At 35.8% G+C, this 26,032-nt stretch overlaps 1 long non-coding RNA gene across 1 annotated transcript in view; it reads right to left on the reverse strand.

Moving 5' to 3' along the window:
- Positions 1 to 25,538, reverse strand: part of LOC143669688 (uncharacterized) — a 226,448-nt gene extending 200,910 nt beyond the window's left edge. Inside the window, exon 1 of the long non-coding RNA XR_013168979.1 lies at positions 25,436 to 25,538. This is a non-coding gene — a long non-coding RNA (uncharacterized LOC143669688). The remainder of the gene's footprint in view (positions 1 to 25,435) is intronic.
- Positions 25,539 to 26,032: the final 494 nt, after the last annotated feature.

Consider the following 26,032-nt stretch of genomic DNA (forward strand, 5'->3'; position numbering starts at 1 on the left):
GAATTCAGAAAAGAGTACGGAAGTCATAAGCAGGGCACAATAGTTAAACCGAGGGAGAATGAGATCATCATGGGGAGGAGAACAGGATAAGAACAGAAAACTGCCAAGAAAGGGACACCTGCTGATACCAATATTTAAAGGTTAGGCAGAGGAAGAAGCAGCCTGAAAAATGACACCAGAAAGAAGTGGCTATCACAGTATTACAAAATGCAAAGGAACATGAAGAAAGAAAGGATGATCAACAGTATTAGATATAGTAGACAGTTTGAGCAAAATAAGGATCAAATTGTACATTGGGTTTGACCACGAGTTGATGATGCTGGAACAAAACAAATTTCAGTAAAAAGTAGGTGAAGGTGTAGATGCAAAGAATATAGCCTACTCTTGCAAGACTGGAAAGAAAGGATAAACATAAACTAATATCAAGTAATGTAGTATATATCATATCATATCATATCATATATCACATATAATAGTAAAGGTAAAAGGGATTTGTATGCAAATTGTGTTCTAGCAATTTGTGTGCTTAAGGGAAAGAGTCAGAGTGGAAGCTTTATATGCATATGTATATGTCTATGTAATGTTTATGTATATATGTATGTGTGTATGTATTTGCATGTGTAGTGTATATGAATATGTGTTTTTTTCCTACTGTGTATATATATGCATGCAACACATATATATATATATATGATAAGGAACACTGATGGAGAAGATTGACTGAGAAGCAAGAAAGGATGGAATCCAGAGTACAATGAGAAGAATTAGCTTTAAACCAGAGAGAAGAGAAAGACATCTCATCCTCTGACTAGAGGAGGAAAAAGCTCAGGCAGATATCTTTGTAGTTGTATAATAAATTATCAGGCAGTTGAATTATTTCCCCATTTGTCCTTTCATCCATTTATTCAACAATATTTACTATGTGCTACGTCCCTTACCTAGTGCAAGGGATACACAAAAAAGGAACAAAATTCATGTTCTCAGGTAAATGGAAGTGATAGAAGAGTAACAAATACTTTATAGTACTGTGCTGTGTTTAATGAGGAAATTAATAGCATGTCAAAGTTTTTGAAGCTGGCAAATTACTATTTTAAAATTGCTAGTAGATTTTTCTCTCTAAAAATAGATAAATCATTAGAGTAAAATTGTTGAGAAAATCATATGAAAGTATTCTGTAATTAGACAAACATAATAAAAGATTATTCTTTGAAAATGATACAACCACCAGTGAAGCAATGTCAATGTTTCATACTGAGATGTTAAATGTGAATCATACAGAATTGTAACTAGGTGTCCCTTTAAAGAGATTGTAGTTGCAGAAATTTTATTTCTCTAAGTATGGACTTAGATGAGGCTGTTTCTGAAAATTATTTGTTGTTATCAGATTTGTGTATCTTTCTTTCAAATATTTACTCACAGAAGAGGATGAAATGGCAACGATATTTTAAAACCTATGCAGATATGACCTTCTTTTCCCTGATTGGAGGAAGAATTATGAAAATGAATTGGGCTGGGCTTGGTAAAAAGGCATTTGATGTTTCATACGTTAATTTATTTCTGAGAGACAGACTCTTAGAAATGTACCACCAACCACTCTGGTTGCCTTGTCTGGACCATAGAAGCTAGAACATATAAGAAATTGCTTTTAATCATGTGGAAGCTGAGGAAATGGAAGACTGGACTCTGAGTTCTGAAAATCAAGGAAATTCTTGATGGTGGGGTTTGAGTTGGCACCTTCCATGTAGAAGCTCCAGCAAGCTAGATTTGTTCTCTGACTTTGGATTTGCACTGTGATCCCTAGGAACAGCTAAAAGCAATATGAGTAACTTTCTGAACACGTGCTTTAATTCTCAAACACTTGTTAAACATGGTGAGTTGTTCTTGGCTGTATTTTGACAGAATTAAATGAGTGGCTTTTATCTACATGTAGAACAAATTGATGTGGGAATAGGTAAGCTATTCCCTGAAGAAGCTGGTTAGAAGAAAGCATGAGTTAATCTGGATCCATAGTAGTTTAGGAGAAGATTTCTGGCAGAAGTGACAAGCACTCACCAGGACTGCTTACAGAACAGGTAAGCATTACATGAGGATTCTTGAAAGTTACCTAGAGAAAGGAATCTAAAATAAGACTGGATATTCTGTAAATGAAAACTTGGAGAAATTGCAAAATGTATATTAAAGGAAATGTACAGTTTTGAAAAATACCATGGTTGTACAGTGCTATAGAAGGGATATCTAACCTGGTTTGGGGGCAACCATGAAAGGCTTCTTAAAGAGATAGCATAAATGATGAGAAGTTGATCAGGTCCATTTGTATTAGTTTCTGCTAGGCACAGGAAATAGCATGCTCAGCTTGAAGGGAAAAAAAGAAAGAACACATCTGAGAACTGCAAGTAGTTTAGAGAATTGCTTATATTCTAGCAAATGTGGATTATATCCGAAGGGAAACAGAGAATCACTGAACAATTTTAAATCTGATTCCACTTACATCTTAGAATTATCAAAATTGAAAAGCAGCATGACAGAAGGCAATGGAACCAGTAAGGAAGTTCTTGTACTACAGGTGAAAAAGATCCTGGTCTCTGCCAACCAAGGACAGTAAGTATATAGGAAATGGACTAAATCAAGAGATTTCTAGAAAGAATAATCAACAAGCTTTGGCAATCAATTGAACATGGTCATAAAGGGAAGGGGGGCATCAAAGATCACTCCAGGGTTCTACCTTGGCCAATTAGGTGGATATTCATGACTTTCTACGACAGGGAGCCACAGAAGTAACAGCAACTTTGGGATGGGTGGAAATTGATGACTTCAGTTTTGGAAACTGAACCATCTATATAATGGGAAATATTCAATAAGCATTTCAATACATTATTTTGGAAGAAATATGTAAGTGGGAGACATGGAAATGGTGAAGACATATGTTCAAAATTAGTTAAATACATAGCAGTGGAATGCACATTTAGCTAGAATGACAAAATAAGAACACCAAGAGTAAGAGACAGATCTCTGAAACAGATACACATACACACATATGAACCACATGTGGAAGAAGAATAATCAGCAAAGCAGATTGAAAAGGAATGACTTAGGAATTAAAAAGAAAACTAGAAAAGTGTGGCAATAGAGAAGTAAAGAAAGCATTTTAAGAAGATATGGTTGAATAATGATGTGAAATGTTATAAAGAAGTTAAATAATAAAGGGACAAGAAGTTGTTCGTTGGGTTTCTTAGACTTTGCAACAAGGCAATCAAGGGAAACTTCATTTGAGAGAATGGATGCAAAAGACTGAGTGCATGGGAGGCAAGGAAATGTAGAGAGTGTCACTGTTTTACTGAGGAAGGAAGGGTAAAAGCTAGAAACCCATCTGAGGTGTGCATCAGGTCACACAAGTATTTCTTCTGATGGGAGAGGACCAAGAATTTTGATAAAGAGCCAATACAGAGAGTTTTTTTTAAATGTGGGAGAGAGTATAATAAAATAAATGAATTCCTTAAGAGGTGGGAAAAGAATGAGATCCAGAACACAAAGATTGGGAGTAGCCTGCTTCTTCCATTATAACTGGAGAGAAAAAGATTGCTGTGTATGTGATTGTCCTGGTTTGAAACTGTCCTAGTAAAGCCATGTTCTTCTAATCCAATCTTGTGGGGGCAGACCTATTTTTGGGTGGGAACTTTTGATTAGATTATTTCCATGGAGATGTGACCCAACCAATTCAAGGTGGATCTTAATCCTTTTATTGGAGCCCTGTATAGAGAGAATAAAAGGCAGAAAACATGGAGACAGCTGAGAGCCAACACAGAAAGCAGAAGGAAGAAACCAAGACACAGACAATTAGAAATGCTAACCTAAGAGATGAAACCCAGAGTCTACCCTGAAGAAGCTATGAGGGCCCACAGACAGAGAGAAAGCCACTGGAATCAGAAGCTGAAATCAACAAATAGAGAGCAAGGACAAGCAGATGCCAGCCATATGTCTTCCCAGCTGAAGGAGGTGTTCAAAATGCTGGTGGCCTTTCATCAATGACAAGGTATCTGTTTCTGGATGTCTTAATTTGGACATTTTCATGGCCATAGAACTGTAAATTTGTAACCTAATAAGTCCCATTCATTTATAACCTAGTAAGTCCCATTCGTAAAAGCCAATCAATTTCTGGTATATTGTATTTCAGAAGCAATAGAAACCAAAAGAGTGAGTACTCTAATGGTAAGTGGTGGGGCAGGAGGTGAGATTGTACAGTGAGAATAAGGAGGTGTTGTTAGGGGTAAGTGCCTAAGAAGAGGGGAAAAGTTTTGAAATAGCCACTTTGGACACAGAGTTGAGTAAGGAACGATAGGACAGATAGGCATTGTGGGGCGTAATTAAAAGTTGAGTCATTAGTTTATAGTATGCAATTTTTTCAACAGTGCTCAGGAGTACTGATAGAAGTATGAGCAGGGATTGATCTGGTTGGAATTCTTTTCTGTACCACGTTTTATGAAGGGAGCAGAAGTCAAGGGAGACCAGGATATTGGGAGGGGAGTAGTTGAGGTGATGGACCAAAGGGATTAGGAAAGAAAATGAAGAAAAAAAGAGAAATAATAGGATGAAAATAGAAGGGTGAAGAAATTGAAGGCCTCATTAAGGTGGAAGGATAGCTACAGAGGGAGTAAGGGAGTGAAAGATGGAGAGAATGGAAACTACATTATTGGAGTTGCGAGTGTTTGCATTATAACAAGGCTTAAGATTGCCCATGAAGCTGGGTCTCTGGGATAGAGATAAAATACCATGGAATTAAGGGAGGTGTTTTAGTTTGCTAAAGCTGACAAAATGCAATATACCAGAAATAGGTTGGCATTTACAACGGGGATAGATTAACTTACAAGCTTACAGCTTTGAGGCCATGAAGATATTCAAATCAAATCATCAAGACGATACCTCCTTACAGCCCTTCTGGAGGGCAATGTGGTGGTTCCACAGGAGGCTAGAGGTGGGGTTGCCTTATGATCCTGCAACCCTGTTGCTCAGTATATACCTGAGGGAACTGAGTGTGGGGACATGAATGGACATTTGCATACTGGTGTTTATTTGCAATGGATGGAGGTAGCCTAATGGTGTAATGACTGAAGGAAGGAAGTAGAACTGTGGTGTATACATATACAATGGACTACTGAGTGGCTATAAGAAGGAATGAAGTCATGAGGTATGCAACTTGGTGAATGAACCTTAAGGACTGTGTATCGAATGAAATGGCAGAAACGAAAAGACAAATATCATGCCTCACTCATATGGATTAACTATAATGTACAAATTCAGTAAACTGAAGTCAAGAGCATGGGTTATCAGGTTGGGGCCTATTGTAAAGGATCCCAAATTATAAGCTTTTACACCAGTCACATATATTCAGGAGTTGCAGCTATTTCTAAATTCTGAGATAGTGAGCTGTTTATATATAACTTGGTCATTACTAGAAACTTCAGATATTTATGTGACACCTGAGACTCAACATTAGAGCTCTGAAGCTATGAAAGTCAGCATTATCCCATACAGGAACTGTTTAAAACAGTTGAAAAAAGTGATCAGACTAGAGATAAGAATGAAGTTGATCCGGACAGGACTAAGTTAAATCAGAATACAGGGTAAATGATGATATGGTCCATATTTTAAAACTTTAACTTCTGTGTGAGACCAAAGGAGAGATGTTTATTTGGTGAAAAATTTATATTTTGGGTAGTGCATTACCTAATTTAACTTGTATAGTCGGTTTAATTGAACAGATAAGTACATGGAATCTTGAATAGGGCATTAGCTCTTATTGGTTTGTACAGGTTAGTGTGATACCCCAAAATATCCCAGAGTAATTTGGACAGTGAATAAATAAGTATTGGTAAAATCCCTTTGGGGGGCTGGGGAGAAAGGAGGAAATATTCAATTTCCCCATTTGGGGAATTTCTGATATTCTCACAAGCAGTGGGGACAACAAAATCAATAGGCCGAGGCCTCGACCTTGGGGTTCACCCCTATGAAACTTATTCCTGCAAAGGAGAAGCTAAGCCTAGTTATAATTATGCCTATGAGTCATCCTCAGAGAACTTCTTTTGTTTCTCAGATGTGGCCTCTCTCTCTAAGCCAACTCAGCAGGTGAACTTACTGCCCTCCCCACTACATGGGACATGATTCCCAGGGGTGTAAATCTCCCTGGTAATGTGGGACAGAACTCCTGGGATGAGTCAGGACCTGGCATCAAGGGTTGAGAAAGCCCTCTTGGCCAAAAGGGGAAAAGAGAAATGAGATAAAATGAAGTTTCAGTTGCTAAGAGATTTCACACGAAGTTGAGAGGTTATTCTGGAGGCTATTTTTATGCTTATCCTTGTTTAGTTTATGGTGTATTCGAGTGCCTGGAGGAAGTACCTGAAACTGTTGCACTGTATTCCAGTAGCCTTGATTCTTGAAGGTGATTTTATAACAATATGACTTTTACAATGTGTTTGTATGATTGTGAAAACATTCTGTCTGATGCTCCTCTTATCCAGCTTATGGACAGATAAGTAAAACAATAAGGATACAAAATAAATAATAGTGGGGGATAAAAATAATTGGGTAGATTTGAAACACTGGTGGTCAATGAGAGTGAAGGGTGAGGGGTATGGGATGGTATGAGTTTTTTCCTTTTTCTTTCTTTTTCTGGAGTGATTCAAATGTTCTAAAAATGATCAGTTATGTGATGATATTGTGAGCCACTGGTTGTATATCATGTATGGACTGTATGTGTGAAGATTTCTCAATAAAAATATTAAATATGTATATTCATAATGTTATTAACATGGAATTGGTGTAATAAGTATGAATGGCAGCCCTAAGTGGCTTTAAAATGAAATACAGATAAACTGTAATTTAAAAAAATGATGATACCTTCTCCCTGAAGACAGGCTGCCAGTGATCCCAGACTCCTCTGTCACATGGCAAGGTACGTGGCGGTGTCTGCTGGTTCTTCTCACCTGGATTTTGTTGCCCTCAGCTCTGGCTGCTCCATCTATGGGTTTCATTCTGTTTTCTCTCTTCTTCTATATTTTTTAACTTCTCTGGCTTTTCTTGCTCAATTTCTCTGGGGCATTTTCTAGTTCTGTCTTTTATCCTTTATAAAGGACTAAATTAATTAGATTAAGACCTAACCTGAATGAGGTGGGCACATCTCAATTTAAGATCCTATTCACCAAAAGATACTACTTACAATGAGTCCACACCCTCAGGAATGAGTTAAATTTAAGAACATTTTCTTTTTCAGGGTATATACAGCTTCAAACAACCACAGGAGGCAAAGAAATATTAACTTATGAAAATGTTATTTTCATGATTAAAAATATCTTGTCTTGGGAGGGCAATGGTGGCATAGTGGAAAAATTCTCGACTATTGTGCTGGAGACCCAGGTTCGATTCCTGGAGCCTGCCATGCAAAATAAATAAATAAATGGATAAAAAATTAAACTCTTATCTTAATTAGAGAACAATATAATATTACTGTATCATTTTTAAAATGTGTGCTTTTATGTAAAAACTACTGTTTAGAACTTTCATTAAGCCTATTTAAAACTTATTAAACAGTAATTGGAGTTTATTTTTCATGGACTTAACAAGATCCATTATTATTATTATTTTACAATTGTCTTTTAATGCAAAAATTAATATTGATTGCCAGTCTGTCTCAGTAACTTGTACCCTGGTTTCATCTTCTCTTCCTGGGTTGAACTTCTGTGAGGAAGTAGCAATTTTGTACCCTTTGCTATAGTACTTCATCTCAGCTCTTTCACTTTGCCTATGAGACAGTTCTTTTGGTGTAAAGCTACAGCTCTTCCCCCTCCCCGGGATATCACTACTACAAACATTTTGGCCAGTAGCATTAGCTAGTCCAGGAGGACAGAAGACATCTATCTAACTTTACCTTCCCCTATACCTATATATCATCTTATATTTATTCAATTATTGTATTTTCACAGACCATATGGACAGGAGTAAGACGATGAAGAAATGATATCAATAACCTCTAACAGTAGTCCCAGCAACTCCTTGCTTCTTAAGATCACCTCATTGATTTTATGACTATATCCACAATTTGGAATTGAACACTTATGCAATATAACAGTTGATTATTATCATGATGAGCCTACAGATGGTGATTACACTGTTTTCAGGCATAGCTGAAAAAAGACCCATATGTGATCAATAAACTTGCATTTTTGTCTCTCTGTTACAAAAATGTGTGTAAATTAATGTAAGTTTGACTTTTAAACTAAGAGTTCTCATGGAACACAGACCTCACACCTGGGAAGAGGAAGAAACACCATTTATAAAATTTGTGGAACTTATGTTTTAAAATAAATTAAATGAAATTAAAACATGAATGATTATAATATACTAGAGTTTTAAAATTCAACATACTTCATTGATGATTATTCTACATGGATTGATAGATGCAAGATTTCAAATAGCATACGTCCATGAGAAGGAAGTGGCAGTTTATTTGAGGCAATAATTTAAGAAAGAGGATATACTTCAGGTGCATTTGCTAACTGTCTATAATTTTTTAAATGCTGATATCTTGATTTTACTTTCTGTCATGTTAACACATAGGAGTATTCCCAACTGGAAATAATGAAATATGAATCAATGATCACAGCAAATCTGAAGAGCAAGCCAACACCTAACCTTCAGTACTTTAAATTGCGCATGAAATGTGGGATATATGTTCAATTTAGAATGGACATGTGCATAAATCCATTCTTCTAGTCTCTGACTTCATATTGCATTCCTTCTGTGAGAGACACAGCTCTCTTACTAGCGCAACTCTTAGTAGCCCACTAGGGACCTGAGGGAAATTAGTGAGATGGATTGTCCTGGCTTGCAAAACCATAGGTGATTTTATGGTGGATAAAATATCTAGCAGGCTACCAGGAGAAAAAGGCATATACATCTTCCACTTAGTTCAAAGGGTATAAGATATCATCAAGTAAAGGGAAAAAATAAAACTATATTTATTGTAACATTTTAAACCATCTCTCAGGATTAGCCTTCTTCTACTATGTAATACTGATTCTTAAAACTGATAAAGATTATACATTAAAAAATACACAGACCAATTTTTCTTGGGCATATTGGTGCAAAAATCTTAGAATTTTAGCAAACAGAATTCATAGGACATAAAATAATATAACAGGAATTATAGAATATATTCCAGAAATCTAAGGCTGTTCCAAGTGTAGGAAATCCATTATATAATCCATCACATTAATGGGTCTAAGAAGAACAAATGATATGATCTTTTCCATTTGAAAGGGAATTTCATATAATTCAATCGTGAAAAATAAAAACTTAATAAAATGGGTATAAATGGATAATGCCTGAAAATAAATCGATCTATCAAGCATCTCTCTAAATCAGTCTTAAGTCAGCATCTATTTTATTTAATGAGGATATTCAGAAATATGCCCAGCATCACCATCATGATTTAACATCATATGGAAGGTATTAAACAATAGTTAAACCTTAGTTAAACAAAGGAAAAAATTATAGGCATAAGAATTGACATGAAAAAATAAAACTATCTTTTCATGCAGATGATACAATTGTATACCCAGAAATCCCTAGAGAATTATTAAAAATAAACTGTTACAAACATTAAGATAATTCAGACAGGTAGCAGAATATTAAGCTAATACACACAAATCAACAGTCTTTCGATTTATAAGCCCTGCTTAGTCAGTAGATATAATGAAAGATAAAACTTTGTTTATAGACAAAGAATAAAGATTTTTTAAAAACTAGGAGAAATTTAATAAGGAATATGTAAAACTTATATCAGAAAAACTTAAAAATATTATTGAAAGACACAAAAATACACTTGAAGAAGTGAAAAAATATCCTAATTTTGTAATAGAGTGACTTCTTCAGTTGATGAACCATTTTAGCATAGGCCAAAGGAAAATGCAGATAATTTATTCTGGGAGTCAGAGAGGTTGGCTTTATAATTCACATGATAAAAAACAGAGAGGCAAAAACAGTGAGGGAATCCTCGAAAAAAAACAATGGTGGGGAAGTATTCCTACCAGATATTAAGTGTATTATAAAGCTTTGATAATTAATACAATGTGGTATTGATATAAGAATAGCAGACGAATGGAAGAGAAAAGCGCTGAATTTATCCAAGTACGTATGAAAATTATTTTATGATAAGGATGACATCTCAAAGTACAAAGGAAAAAATATGGGTTTTTAAGAAACTCTGTTGTTAAAACTCAATAAATACTTGACAGAAGATAAAATTGGATATTTACCTGACAGAGTGAATAGAATATGTTTCAAATGAATGAGAGATCTATATTTAAAAATCTAAACCATACAAGTATTGGAAGAAATAGAAGTGATTTCCTATATAATCTGGGAGTGGGAAAACTATTTTCTAATTATGACTCAAAATATAGAAACAATAAAAAAGATTGATATATTTAATGCATGACATAAATTTTTTTGCATTGCAAAGACAACAGCAAATTGGGTGGGAATGGGGGAATGACACAACCCAACCCTTAGCAAATGGTTTTTACATTTTAAAATGGTTGGAAAAAATCTAAAGAATACCATTTCCTGACATGTGGAAATTCATTTACATATTGTCTATGGTTGCTTTCACACTACAATGACAGAATTGAGCAGTTATGCCAGAGACAGTGTGCCTGCAAAGCCTAAAGACTTTCTAAATGGCCCTTAAAGAAAAAGTTTGCCCATCCCTGGTCTAGGACCATGTTTGTTTTCAGAGGCATTCTAATTTGAATACTGTGAAAAAATTGAGAAAAGTTTCTCATTATGCAGATGTCAAATAAAAATGAAGTATTTGAGATGAAGTGTTCTATTTTGAGATGAAGTTTTCTACCTTTCTTTGATTAAATGTATATTATATGTGCATGTATGTGTGCATGTATATGATAAGCATATTGCATTCCAACATTCATTAGCAGATTTCCGTATTAGGTTCTGCTTCCTCCTGATTGAGATACAGGAATCATGACTTGTTCGTTCCCCACTTTTGGAGCCTTTCTTAGCAACAAGGGCTGGCAACATGATCTTATTTTGGGCAAAGAAACACAGTGAAATTCTGTTAGAGGGTGAAGGCTCTGGGACAGTTTTCTCTTTCTGGTGAATAGATTTTGTTTTTAATTGATAGATCTTTACACACATACACTCCATACATGGTGTACAATCAATGGCTCACAATATCATCACATGTTGTGTATTCATCAACATGATCATTTTTTAGAACATTTGCCTGACTCCAGAAAAAGAAATAAAAAGAAAAACTCATACATACCATACACCTTATACCTCCCTCTCATTGACCACTAGTATTTCCATCTATCCGATTTATTTTAAAACCCCTTGTTCCCCCCATTATTTATTTATTTATTTTTATCTATATATTTTTTACTCATCTGTCCATACCCTGGAAAAAAGAGGAATCAGACACAAGATTTCACAATCACACAGTCACATTATCAATGACATTTATCCTTACACACTTGTCTTCAAGAATCAAGACTACTGGAACACAGCTCAAGAGTTTCAGGTACTTCCCTCCACCCACTCCAATATACCGTAAACCAAAATGGGATACCTATATAATGCATAAGAATAACCTCCAGGATAAGCGCTCGACACTGTTTGAAATCTCTCAGCCACTAGAACTTTATTTTGTCTCACTTCTCTCTTCCCCTTTTGGTCAAGAAGCGACTCTCAATCCCTTGATGCCGGGTCCTGGCTCATTCCATGAGAGTTATATCCCATGTTGCTAGGAAGATTTACACCACTTGGAGTCATGTCCCATGTAGGAGGGAGGGCAGTGAGTTCTCGTGGTGAATAGATTTTTAAAAAGCTTCCAAATTATGTCAGTTTTCTAAATGTCCTCACTTAGAACGTGCCCCATTCTCCCTGCTTTGAAGGCAAAAGTGATGACTGGAGCTACAGTGGTGACACCATGACCATGAAGCAATGCCATGAGAATAACAGTGACAGAACTACTGAACTGCTGTCTCTGAATTCAGTAGTACTGAATTCTTGAAATGCTGAGCAAGCAGGACCCTCAGAAAAAATGTCCTAGACTAGGCTCCCATAAGTACAGGCGTATATCATCTGAGACTGCACAAACTTCCTGAAAAAAAAATTAAAAGTATTCATCCTTTTCCTTATTGAAACATCTGGGAATTCAAAGGCATAAATTGCCTAGCATCACGAATAAATGTATTCACTTAGAGGCTGAATGAAAGAGAAAATCTGCACAAATACTGGCCTTAGAGATTTTGTCTGAAATCTTTTCTCATACTTTCTTTCCCCTGGCCGTACTCTTTGAATCCATTTCTTTTTCTCCATGGATCATTCCTCAGTCCTTTGCCATAGGCAGTGACACTGCTTAATAATGTATAGCAATCTCTAAAAACCCTAACCAGTTATGCCTTTGGCAAACTCTACACTGTTGTCTCACATTGAGGCGGGTGACATCCTTTTGCTCTATCTCCAAGCCTGTGCCTATCTATTTTTCTGGGAGTCTTTGTTCCATTTTGTAAGAAACAGTTTAAAGGTCTCCCCTCAACCTCTGATCCCAGGAAAAGAGGGGTCCAAAATAAAGGGCTTGTTCCTTCAGATTGCAAAAAAAAAAAAGCAATTAAGAAAAAATAAATAAATAAACAAGCAAATACATAAATAACAATCAAGCAAAAAATGAGTTACTCTGGAAATAAAAGATTAAACCAGTGACAAAAAGTTTGTTTTTATACTGAGTATTTCTTGATCAATATTTAGCCTAAATTTCTCAGAGGCTTTTAGGATATGCAGAGATACCAACTAATCTACTTTAATATTTTTTCTACCATCCCAAAACTACTCAAGAAGGTAATGGAACACAATAAAAGTAATATTAAAAAGCCACCAGGGTGGGCCATGGTGGCTCAGTAGGCAGAGTTCTCGCCTGCCATGCCAGAGACCCGGGCTCGATACCCGGTGCCTGCCCATGCAAAAAAAAAAAAAAAGCCACCAAATTTGAAAATGGAAAATTCACACCCATAAAGTTTTATGAGAAAATAACAATTGTCCCATACAATCTTTACATAAAACCTGAATACCCAAGAATCAATCATAGAAGTCCATACGTAGAATGGAATGATTTCTAAATGTTGTGTTAGTTCATTTTTTTTTTAATTAATAAAAGAAAAGAAAGAAGTCCAAAGATAGCTAGATGGTGGTTATTATTATGGATCATAGTATCCCAATTATAGTGCTATATTATTATACATCTAATGTCATGATAATTAGGTTCCAAATTTTTTTGTTACAGCCCAGAGTTGTTCAAACATACTAACAGGAAACATAAAAAGTTGTAGCCATTTCAGTTTTAATGAAATTCCCTCATTTTTTTTTTTCCAATTTTTTTAATTTTTTAATTTTTTTTATTTTTTTATTAATGGAAAGAAAAAAAAGAAATTAACACAACATTTAGAAATCATACCGTTCTACATATGCACTCAGTAATTCTTAACATCATCACATAGATGCATGATCATCGTTTCTTAGTACATTTGCATCGGTTTAGAGGAACTAGCAACACAACAGAAAAAGATATAAAATGTTAATATAAAGAAAAGAAATAAAAGTAGTAATAATAGTAAAAAACAACAACAACAAACAAACAAACAAACAAGCAAACAAAAACAAAAAAAACCCTATAGCTCAGATGCAGCTTCATTCAGTGTTTTAACATGATTACTTTACAATTAGGTATTATTGTGCTGTCCATTTTTGAGTTTTTGTATCTAGTCCTGTTGCACAGTCTGTATCCCTTCAGCTTCAATTACCCATTGTCTTACCCTGTTTCTAACTCCTGCTGAACTCTGTTACCAATGACATATTTCAAGTTTATTCTCGAATGTCCATTCACATCAGTGGGACCATACAGTATTTGTCCTTTAGTTTTTGGCTAGACTCACTCAGCATAATGTTCTCTAGGTCCATCCATGTTATTACATGCTTCATAAGTTTATTCTGTCTTAAAGCTGCATAATATTCCATCGTATGTATATACCACAGTTTGTTTAGCCACTTGTCTGTTGATGGACATTTTGGCTGTTTCCATCTCTTTGCAATTGTAAATAACGCTGCTATAAACATTGGTGTGCAAATGTCCGTTTGTGTCTTTGCCCTTAAGTCCTTTGAGTAGATACCTAGCAATGGTATTGCTGGGTCGTATGGCAATTCTATATTCAGCTTTTTGAGGAACCGCCAAACTGCCTTCCACAGTGGTTGCACCCTTTGACATTCCCACCAACAGTGGATAAGTGTGCCTCTTTCTCCGCATCCTCTCCAGCACTTGTCATTTTCTGTTTTGTTGATAATGGCCATTCTGGTGGGTGTGAGATGATATCTCATTGTGGTTTTGATTTGCATTTCTCTAATGGCCAGGGACATTGAGCATCTCTTCATGTGCCTCTTGGCCATCCGTATTTCTTCTTCTGGTAGGTGTCTGTTCAAGTCTTTTTCCCATTTTGTAATTGGGTTGGCTGTCTTTTTGTTGTTGAGTTGAACAATCTCTTTATAAATTCTGGATACTAGACCTTTATCTGATATGTCGTTTCCAAATATTGTCTCCCATTGTGTAGGCTGTCTTTCTACTTTCTTGATGAAGTTCTTTGATGCACAAAAGTGTTTAATTTTGAGGAGCTCCCATTTATTTATTTCTTTCTTCAGTGCTCTTGCTTTAGGTTTAAGGTCCATAAAACCGCCTCCAGTTGTAAGATTCATAAGATATCTCCCAACATTTTCCTCTAACTGTTTTATGGTCTTAAGACCTAATGTTTAGATCTTTGATCCATTTTGAGTTAATTTTTGTATAAGGTGTGAGATACGGGTCTTCTTTCATTCTTTTACTTATGGATATCCAGTTCTCTAGGCACCAATTATTGAAGAGACTGTTCTGTCCCAGGTGAGTTGGCTTGACTGCCTTATCAAAGATCAAATGTCCATAGATGAGAGGGTCTATATCTGAGCACCCCTCATTTTTTAATGGAGTAAAATATGCCATATGAAACTTCCAGTTTTACCAAGTATGGTACATGTTCAAAGATATGAAACATGTAGCCATGTAGATTTAAGGTCACAGAAATAATCTGATTCACCAACAATACAATTAATAATATTATGTAAGAAAATTTTCAAAATTGAGAAGAATTGAGGTCTTCAGTACGAACATTCTATTTACCAAAAAAAAAAAAAAAAAAAAAAAACCCACAAACGTCTTATTTTTGTTTAATAAATAACATGCCAAAAGCATTAGGTCACAGTATCTAAGGAACTGTCCTGCTTTCTTCTTTGAAACTTTAGTTTCGTAGTTTTAATTTGGCCTTTTGGCAGAATTAACTGTGTGCCTCATCTCTTGAATATATCTAGACAGGAAAAAAGTCTCCCAGAAACAAATTTCCACAAAACAAAACCATATCCCCTAAAGGGGTAAACACTCATGGAGGTGGTATTGCATTTTTTCCAGCTATATGCAAGGGCAGATAAATATTACAGAAAATAAACATCTCTGAAAGTAAGTATTCTTGGAAAGCCCTCATCAAGCAGTAGTGTTTTAGCAATTCAGCCCCTCCCCAGGCAGCAGGTACCTGCCTCAAAGCTGTTCTCCTGCAGACCCTGAATGCAGAAGGCAGGATCTCTTTCCCAATTTAGAAAGGAAAAACACCAATTAAATGGAAATACATTTAAGGGGAGTAAACTACCGCCTCAGAGAGGAAAAACATTGTATAATTTTTTTTCACACTTAAAGCATGCTGGCATGTACATTGTGTTGCTCAAGAATAACCCAGTTGTCCGCAAAAGAAATGCAACCTGAACTAGTTAAGCAAAAAGGAGAAATTTACTTTCTGATTTAACTAGAAACTATACTTCAGAAAAGACTGGGGCAGAGCTGGATGGAGGAGCCCTGTGCTCCAGGAACTCAAATAACACTGGGGCCTCCTCACTGTCTCTCATACTCGCCACTATGTCCTGCTGGCTTCATTATCACAGATAAGCTTCTCTATATGACCTCAGAAGGACATGGCATATGAAACTTATGGATTCATTCTTACAGCTAAGAAGACAGGGAAGGGAACTTTTTCTGGAATGTGTCTCTTCTTGAATCATTTACACAGCCAGAGGGATTGGGTAATATAAAGAGTGCACTTGTAACTACAAGAGGAAAGTCCTAAGATTGGAACCTCCATGAGAAGCTTATGTTTGGAGCAGTGATGGAAAAGTTACCTGAAAGAAATCAAAGTTTGATATGAATCAAAATATGTATGGTGGCTTGGAGCGTAGTCACACCTCAAAATACATTTCTTACAGTTAATCCATTCCTGTAGGAGGAACCCATTGTAATTAGGACCTTTTGATGAGGCTACTTCAGTTAAGTGTGAACCACCTCAATCAAGATGTGTCTTAATCCTATTAGTAGAGTCCTTATAAAAGGAATAAATATTATTTTTCCTTGTGCATCTGGAATGCTGGTCTTGGTAACTTGCTCTGTTATGGGATGTCCCTTGGCTAGTCTGTTGGATAATGAAGTCTGTGGCCAAGCCACTCCTGTAACCCCAGCACTCAGTCAACCACTTCCTAGAAGCAGAGCCACCTGGGTGACTGCCATGAAATGTGTGAGCCCAGACGAACACAGGAAAACTGCTCAATGTGGCCAGCCTAAATTGCAAACCAACAGAATCATGAAATAAATAAATGGTCATTGTTGTAAGCTTGTAATTTTTGGTGTGGTTTTTATATAGCACTATCTAGCTGATATACAGGACTATCCTTAGATGCTGGCAAACAGGGCTTTGGGGATCTTGAGATTTATAATGCCTTCCTAGAACTACCTCATCTCTTTCCAGGGGCTGTGACCAGATGGGGCACTGCAAGTTCATTTCTTTTCTATGGGGTGCTCTCTAACCCTCTAATCGCCTACCCTTCACTAAGGAATAAAAATACAATATATAAAGAAAGCACTAAGAGACAAGTTAGGAACGAGAAAGGAATCATAATTTCCATATGGTGAGTAGTCATATGGAAACTCTGGAGACAAATTTGCAAACATAAAGGACTGTCATCATTTCAGCATAGTGAATGGTCTATTTATCCTTTAAAGAAAAGGTAATTCTAATGTGATTTAAACTTTTTTAGACCATAGAAAAACATGGGAAAACTCTCCATTAATTGTAAAATATCAGCAAAACTTCAATGTAAAAATCACATATAATCAATAAAATCAGTAATAGATCAATTATATTTAAAAGTATAATTGCAATAATTACTAATAAAGCATTAGCAAGTAGGACTCAGCATTATATCTAAGGATGCTGTTATGAACTAGTAGGCTTAATTCAACAATATGAAGGTGGCTCAGTATAGAAAGTATAACAAAAACATTTACAATGGCCAAATAAAGATTAAAATTACATGATAATATAAATAAATACTGAAAAAGCAATTGATATAAACAACTGCTATTTCTGATAAAATCCTTAAGGATTTTATGCTGAGAAGACTTCAGTCACATGAGTGAGTTCACCTGAGCCCAGCCTAATTAACATGCAATACATATTATACAATATGCAATATTGTATACAGTACACAATATACAATACATAATGTACAAATAGCAATACATTTTCTTCATACTAACAATGAGTAGCTGGCTATTAAAATGCAAAAAATTATTCATAAGAGTTAAGATTTATATGAAGACAACAATAAAATAATATTGATGTGCATAAAACAAAAGTCCAATTATAAAAATGTTCATTCATGAACTGCAACAAATACACTACACTAATGCAAGGTGTTAATAATAGAGCAGTATATAGGACTTCTGTGTTTCATACATGATTTTTCTGTAAACCTACATAGAACTTCTCTAATAAAAATGTAAAGTAAATTTGTGGGACCTACTTTTTTGTTCAGTAGTCTGAACTGCATATAAACTGTATAATCTGTAAAGGTTTTAGAGCATTAAATATTCAAATATGCAAACTGGTTAAATAAAACTAATATTTCTTCACACACACACCCAGCCCAGGTCTCCATCTCCTCCATGGAGACGGGAAGAACTAGGAAGATATAAATGTTCTCAGGAGGTAAGATTTAATCTTATAATATTATTTCTCCCAATATTAATCTATAAGTAGTGTCACTGTGTATTAAGACAGCCTTCCACCAAACTGTGAGGAGTATGACAAACCAAAGCAAGACTAGGACAAGGCCATCTTGGAGAAAAAATGAGCAGATTTTTTAGGGGGCTTACATATGGTCATGTCCTCAGCGGTGAGAGGAGAGACAGCACTCCCCCAGCTCAATTGTTGCACTGATCAGAAGACAGGGCAATGTCCTATAAGATTTCAACAAAGGGAGGTGGAGCTGAAGAATTGGCACATTGTGATCAGCTATGTATATATTCAAATTAAGGACTGAAAGTTGGCCCATCAAGCTTACTTTACTATGTGCAGGAATGCTGTTTTGCTCACTGTTTTACTGATAGGGAAGGCATCTGTTCTCTAGGGTTGGTGGGAAAAAGAACAGTTGGGGGATAACACAAAAGTTCATTTATGCTATATGTGTAATGCAATTCCAATTGGATTTCCTTCAAAGTTATTCTTTTTGGAATTGGGTATTTAAATAATTTTAAAATTTCATACAGAAGGATAAATGCTTAAAAATCATTAAAGAGATTATTAAAAGGAAGAATAATAAACAGGACTTTTATTACTAGATACTGAAAGAATTATGAACCCATGTAATGAAATCAATATCTTATTGGGATGAGAATAGAGACTAGACCAACTGAATGGAATAAACCATTCAACCCCAGCCTTATGTGAATATGAAAGTAGTGTTACATTGACTGAGAGGGGAAAAAAATGGGCTATAGAACAATGTACTGACCCAATTAGGTCTCCATTTGGAAAAAAATAAACTTAGTTCCCTATCACATTTAAAGATTTAAATGTAAAATATAAGATAACAGTAACAAAAACATCTTTGGAGAAAAAATAAAACTGTAGTTTTACTTATACAATCTAAGGGATGGTGAAACTTATTAACCAAGCTGGAAAACCAGAAGTTCTAAGAGATAGCTAACTATAAATAAATGAAATGTAAAAATCTGTATGGAAACAGATACCCTATGTGTATGAACAGATGGAATTTACCTATATACAAATGAAAGTAATATTTATATGGAGAAAAATACTATAAGTAAAGCCAAGAGACAAATTTGGAAACATGATTGCAGTAATAAAAATAAAAAATACTATATATCACACCTGACATTTCAAGCAGTGTTCTAAGCACTTTACATTTCTTGTCACTTACTCCTCACAGGACACCATTTGAAGATTTTCATAAACCACACTTATGATATATATATATATATATATATATATATATTTTTTTTTTTAACATGGGCAGGCACCAGGAATCGAACCCAGGTCCTCTGGCATGGCAGGCAAGCATTCTTGCCTGCTGAGCCACTGTGGCCCACCCTATGATATCTTTTCTCTAATCACAAAACTACAGTGCTCTCCGTTGCTCATAAGGAAATACAAAATGACGCTGAAATTCTATGTCCTTTACAATGACCAAATTTCCATTTGTGGTCTTATATTCTACTATTCCTTTTTCCTTTCTTTATATCCCTACTTCAGTAATAAATTATGCTTAGGATACCTTGTTTACGGCACTCATTTCTGACTTGAAATCTATTTTTTTCTCTATGTTCCCCGTGAAATCTTTCCTGATCCCAGGTTAGTTGTAACCGCACCTATTTTCAATCCCTCAGGACTTTTGATTCCTTCATTGCATGCATTTGCTGAGTTCTCTATAGTAAGCTCCTTGATAACAGAGGACATATTTTACTTATCTTTGCATTCTCTGAAGTGTTTAGGACAGAATAATTGCTTGAGATACATCTATTGAATTGAATATATTCATGGAGGAAAAAGGAGATTTCTGCTAGATTTAACAGGATTTTCTACTCAGAAACTTTCAGTGCCTTCTCAGAGCCTATACTTAAATTTTCTAGCATGGAATTTGAAGTCTGCCACAATTCACTTTGCTAGTCCTTTGCAACATAACTTTTATTTGAATTTTTCCAGTTTAATTATTTATGTTCCCTCAAATACATGTGTATTTCTCAACTTCCCTTTGAGGAATACTTCTTCTAGTGCTTTGAGAATACTTTGAGGGCAGGGACTATGTTTTATATATCTCATCATTTTTTGTGTGTGTGACTATACATGCAAAGACATAGTAGGTATTCAGAAATATCGAATAAGTGAAAATTGTTCTACGAAACTATTTCTTCCTATCTTCTCTTCCATTTCACAATCCAGGTACATTGGTTTGTAAACTTTTCTTTGACCATTCCACTTGTAAGTAATCTCACATGTCTTTCAACTATAAATAAATACATTATATATATATCACTTTAATTTGGAGATTTTGAACCCCACAGTTGATATCTTTGCTCATATGATTTAGGAATGTCTTCTAGACACTAGGCAAGCACCTCGAGGATGAAGCCACCACTGCATTCCTTCACTTTCTGTATCTGACCAACCACCAGTTACCTAAGGTTAACTTCCCCTGTGTTCCTGTGACAGAAATGAGCATCCACCACTTCTAGAGCCATGCAGCACTTTTTTCCTTATCATTTCTTATGAAACCTTACTTTTTAATATATTAAAATTTTATTTATGCAAAGGCATAATTTCCCCTATAAAAAAACAAAATTTCCTGTGTCCAGTTCATCTTTCTATCCCTTTAATACCTGGCATAGTGGGTAAGGAAAGCATAAAACAAACACTTATTTAGTAAATAATTATCATTTAGTGGGTATTTGCTGGTAAGGTTATTAACTAAAGGAAAAGGAAAACGTAATTCTTGAAATAGAGCTTTTAAAAGGCAGGAACTTGAACAGACTAGAACTTTCCAACACAGGAATTAAAATGGAATCCCAAGGCATACAAATGAACTTCTTCATATTTTATTTTGTCCAATTATAAAATCAAAATTATGTAAGGTCACTATTTAAAATATGTATTCTACCAATATACCTTAAGAGTGTAGGATGTTTTTCATAATATCTATTAATACCTGGAAGAATTAATATTTCTCCATACCCAGTTTGAGTGATTTTGGACTAGAAACTAAAAAGTTAACCTTTCTTTAAAAAATCAAAAGAATAAGCTAGTAAGCACCTAACTGACAGAACATTAAAAATGCAAATGAGCCATATTCTCCATATAAATCACTGTGAGGGAGTTCATTTTGCAAGTTGGGGAGAGAGTCTACCTCTATTGGGCCCCTGTGGTGCTGTATGAGAGGTTGGAGCAATCATTTTCTCAATGATCCCCACATGGCCACAAAAAGTTAATGGTCTGCTCAACATATTTAATTCACTCCCAGGATGCAATTTACACACTGGGGTAATCTGGATGAATACTTAGCTTTTTCGGGCTTTTCTTAAATCTATAAAACTTCGAATGATTCACAAAGGACAAATTATCAAGCTGAACAGACTAACAATCAACAGTTTAGTGCAGAACTTTTTTTAAAAATTTTGAGGGCAAATGGTAATACAGCTTTACAAAATGCACATGCAAATAATTGTATTTTACACGATTTCAATAAGATTTTGGAATTTTTTTTTTTTTTTTCTGTATTTGGACCCAGGGGAAAAGGACCAAATATTGAGTGCCCAAGCTTAATGATATTTATATTCAGGATTAGGTCAGCTTTTCCTAACTGACATGTGGTAAATGTATTAGTGAGGCAGAGTTAGAATTAGGGCAGTGGCTGGCTGAGGAGAGGGCAAATTCCAAGAAGTGGTCAGGGTACAAAGAGAAAGATATCTGAGAAGAACAGCAGCAAACAGTACCTGGGGGATAAACAATCCCACCTGAGTGAGTCATCCACGGTTAATCATCAATGGAGGAGGAAAAAGGGGAGGGTACTAAAATAGTTAATAAAAATTACAAAAGGAACAAAAATCTATAAAAGCAAATTGCCCCACAGTGCTGGGGCCTCTTGTCCCTCATCTCTTTCTTTGTGAGAGCGCCCATATGTTCATTCTTTGCATGCATACTTGGTAAATTTTCTGCCTGCTTTCTCTGTGCTGTGCCCTTGAATTCTTTCTCACAGCAATGCCAGGAATCTAGAAACCCAAATTCAGCAACATTAAGAACAAAACTCTTCATATGGACTTGGATAGAGGGAAGGTTAAGCTTAGGTACCTAAGGCTATGGGAAAGAGATATACATAGAAGAAAATTATATTTATGTGGGAAAGTTTTAAAATAAAGCTTTTTGTTTTATTTTATCACTTCCACTTTACCTAAATAGAAACTTTGTGTTATTTCTTCTTTCCACTCTTTTGAAAGGGGTAATTATCATTTAAGTCATATTCAGGAATGGTCTTTTAACTTTGTGGTTCTTCACTCTTTTTCAACTTCATCTATGCTGAGGTACCCTGTGGACTCCCAGCAATAAAAGATGCTCACTAGTGCAGGGCTATCATCAAAAAAAAAAAAAAAAAAGATGAGCCCCTTTAATTAAAGTTTATCAGAAGAAGGAGAGAAACCTCTGGAGTTTGAAAGTACCTCACCAGTGATTCTAATTTGCCTTTTAGAAGTTTGGACCCTTCATGCCATTTTATCCACTGCCATTGCCAAAATCGCAGCTTTCAAGTTGAGTGTCTCTCTGTGGGTACAGTGCTCAGTAAATGTTTATTAAATTCCTAAATGATGATAGGTTTAAAAAGCTATCACACTAACATTATTTCTTGTCCTTTCTTAAAATAAACAAACAAAACACCTTCAATATCTCCTACATATTTTTAGGTCAAGTTAGATCTCTTTAGAATTGTCTATAAGGTCTTTCTTACTTTGGACCTCTATTGATATTCTGGCGATGTGGGAGAGGAGGGAAGGAGAGTGTGGCACAAAAAGTAGAATTATCTGAATGTGATCTTGTGAGTTTATGCGGTAATCCCTGAATTATGGTTAACAGGCCGTCCCTTCCATAGCAAGGGCCCAAATACAAGCAGAATATTCTTGCACCTGCCCCCAGCAGAGAGGCACACACAATGGAATCCAAGCTGTACAGGGCCTCACTTGGTGCCAAGCAGTCTGTTCATTTCCTCATTAGCAAGGCTCCTTCCTTTAGTTTGCATTAGAAGAAGGGAAACCCGTGGTAGGAGGTTCCCTCCTCTGCCTGGAAACCCATGTATTGTCCCCCAGGAGCTATGGCTTTGGCAAGCCTCTCCAAAGGGATGATAGGGAGATTAAGGGATCATGTCTGTCTGCCTTTGGGAGTTTCTCTTTCTCTAAGGAAGCCCATTCCTAATTTATGTGTTATGATATCCAGGAGAAACTCAGAAAGGACTTCATCCAATGCCAAAGGAAAATTGAAACTATCAATCAGAATCTACTTGAAACTCATGCATGCAATAAAGGCGTAATCCAGAGCAAACTCTCAAGGCAAAAGACAATAAGAGTTGAATAAACAAAATTTCAAAAATCAGAGGCTCAACTAAATTCAGAATTCTGTAGACACAGTTGGTGAGACTGGTTTCAATTGAAAATGGTTATAGCTAGTCTACCTGTATTCTAACAAGCAGAATAAAAAGAAGAATTACTAAAATGAGGCTGTGATGGACTAAGGAGATTGTCCCTGGCTAGGAAGACATGGGAATTAAAATCAAACTTTGTAACAAAAGTCATCTTGAGAGAAGGCATGGACAAGGATTTACTTGCTACTTCCTTGAGCCCAAAAACAGAAATAATGGTTTTTTTCAAATCACCCTAACACTATCATATAGACTGACTAAATTAATGACAACAGATTGTTATGGCAAAAAGTGTTTTACTGGCAGTGCAATGCACCACAAAAAAATTTATAGCACTGTTTCTAAGCCTTGGTTCCATGCTCGGTATTAAGGTTTCTTCCCTTAGGTTAGATATGTCTAATGATATGGCGACAACATTGGTTATGACCCCTTCTGAACTAATATTGCTGGGCCCCTTGTTTGGGCACTTTTTCAAGGGAAAGAAAGAAGTCTAGCTAGGTCTGAGAACCCCATAAAGATAAGCAGATTGCACACCGCCATTTTCTTAAGAAAAGTTTTCCCCTTTCTTTCTATCATTAGAAACTATAGTTTCTTCTTACTAGCCCATTTCTCTCAAGGGTGCTCTATCACAAATAGGCCCTTTCTTTTTGTTGGATCAACTGCCTTTATATTTTTTAATTACAGGGAAAATCAGCAACACCATAAAACAAAATTTACTACTTAACAAATTCTGATGAATACTATTGTTATCTCTGTTATCTTAAAGACCATAGTATAGTAAAAAAGCAATAGGATTAATTGGTTCTACCTCCCCCTGCCCCACTCCAATCAGGGAAATATTTGGACCCAGAGAGAAACTAATCAGAAATTCCATCTCCTGCGGTGCATCTCATAATGTAAACAGGGCACAGGAAAGAGGCATGCACTCCTGAGCCCACAATGCCAGCACTACTGGGTCAGAAAGGACAAAGCGAGAGGTACCTGCACTAGAAGGATGTGCATTCCACGCAAAAGCTTAGAAAATGTTGCCACCAACCCTTTCAACCCCACTTCTTTGGATGAGATTCCACCCACTTCTGAAGTGCCCACTAAAGGACAGAAATCTGGATTTCTAAGTCACTGCTTAGGGAACAGCTGCCTAATCAGGGATACCTAATTTGGACTTCGATGTGACTGAGAATTAAATTTTTATTTGCTTAAGCCACCAACATTTTGGGGTGGATTATTAGAGCATCTAGAATTTGTTACACTAATAATACAATCTGCTTTCACTTAGTTGACATTTACCACATATATTGTGACCCCACAGTGTGCTGCACAGAGTTTTTCCCCCTATTTTCAATTATGTTTAATTTTAACCTTTTCAGTTTTTCTCTCTGATGATTTGAAAGTTATGCATCCTAATATTTTTTCCTAGGGCATGCCCTTAACCTTTTAACATATTTAATGGATCTCTGAACAAGCAGGATTCATAAGTTATGATTAGAAAGGAACTTTATCTTTGTCTCCTCCTGCCCATTAAAAATTGGTTCAATGAGGAAAGTTTACCTCTGCCCTGGATAAAAATGCAGGCAACCCCTGACTTTTCAGTTAATTTTTAGGTAAAACCAAATCCTATGGCTACTTTAAGCCAAGACAAAACAAAACAAAATGCAGCCTGATTTAAAAATTGTAATGTCCAATCCAATATGTTAATTTCCATATTAGCCATCATTTAAAGAGAAAATCTCTCCCACTGCTCTCTGAGATGGAAAAGAAGTGGGGTACTTACCCCTCTTTGAGAGGTCATCCTCCTCCAGCTTGTTAACAAGAGTCTGACCTCCCCAAGATCAAAGCTGGAGGAGGGAAGATTGAAAAGGGGAGCAAGAAAGTTCTTATTTGACTATGATGCTTAGAATTTTTTTTTGGGGGGGGGCGGGGCATAGTCTGGGAATTGAATCAGAACTCCCACATGAAATGTGAGCATTCTACCACTGAACCACCTGTGTATCCACTTAGAATTTTTATATGCACATTTTGCCAACAAAATATTAATCAGAATCGTTATCTTCAGTCTGAAGAATATAAGAACTTTCGAGTGCTTCAGCTCATGTCACGCTATCCAATCATACATATTAGTGTTGCCCAGTGTTTTTGCTTATCTTCTTTTAGATATTATAAAATTAGTTGTTGTTGTCATCATTTTATACAGTCAAGATTTATATATTCAGGTTTACTCATGTTTCCCCATTTTAAAAATATTGCTATTTGTATTATTTGTGTCCTTTGCTTTAACATCCTTTCTGAATACCATTCTCCTCCTGCCTTTATTATCTTTCCCTCCATCCCTCCTTAAGGATACCTACATAATACACACACCCAAATCAAC

Source organism: Tamandua tetradactyla, chromosome 26, assembly GCF_023851605.1.
Source record: "Tamandua tetradactyla isolate mTamTet1 chromosome 26, mTamTet1.pri, whole genome shotgun sequence".
NCBI lineage: Eukaryota > Metazoa > Chordata > Mammalia > Pilosa > Myrmecophagidae > Tamandua > Tamandua tetradactyla.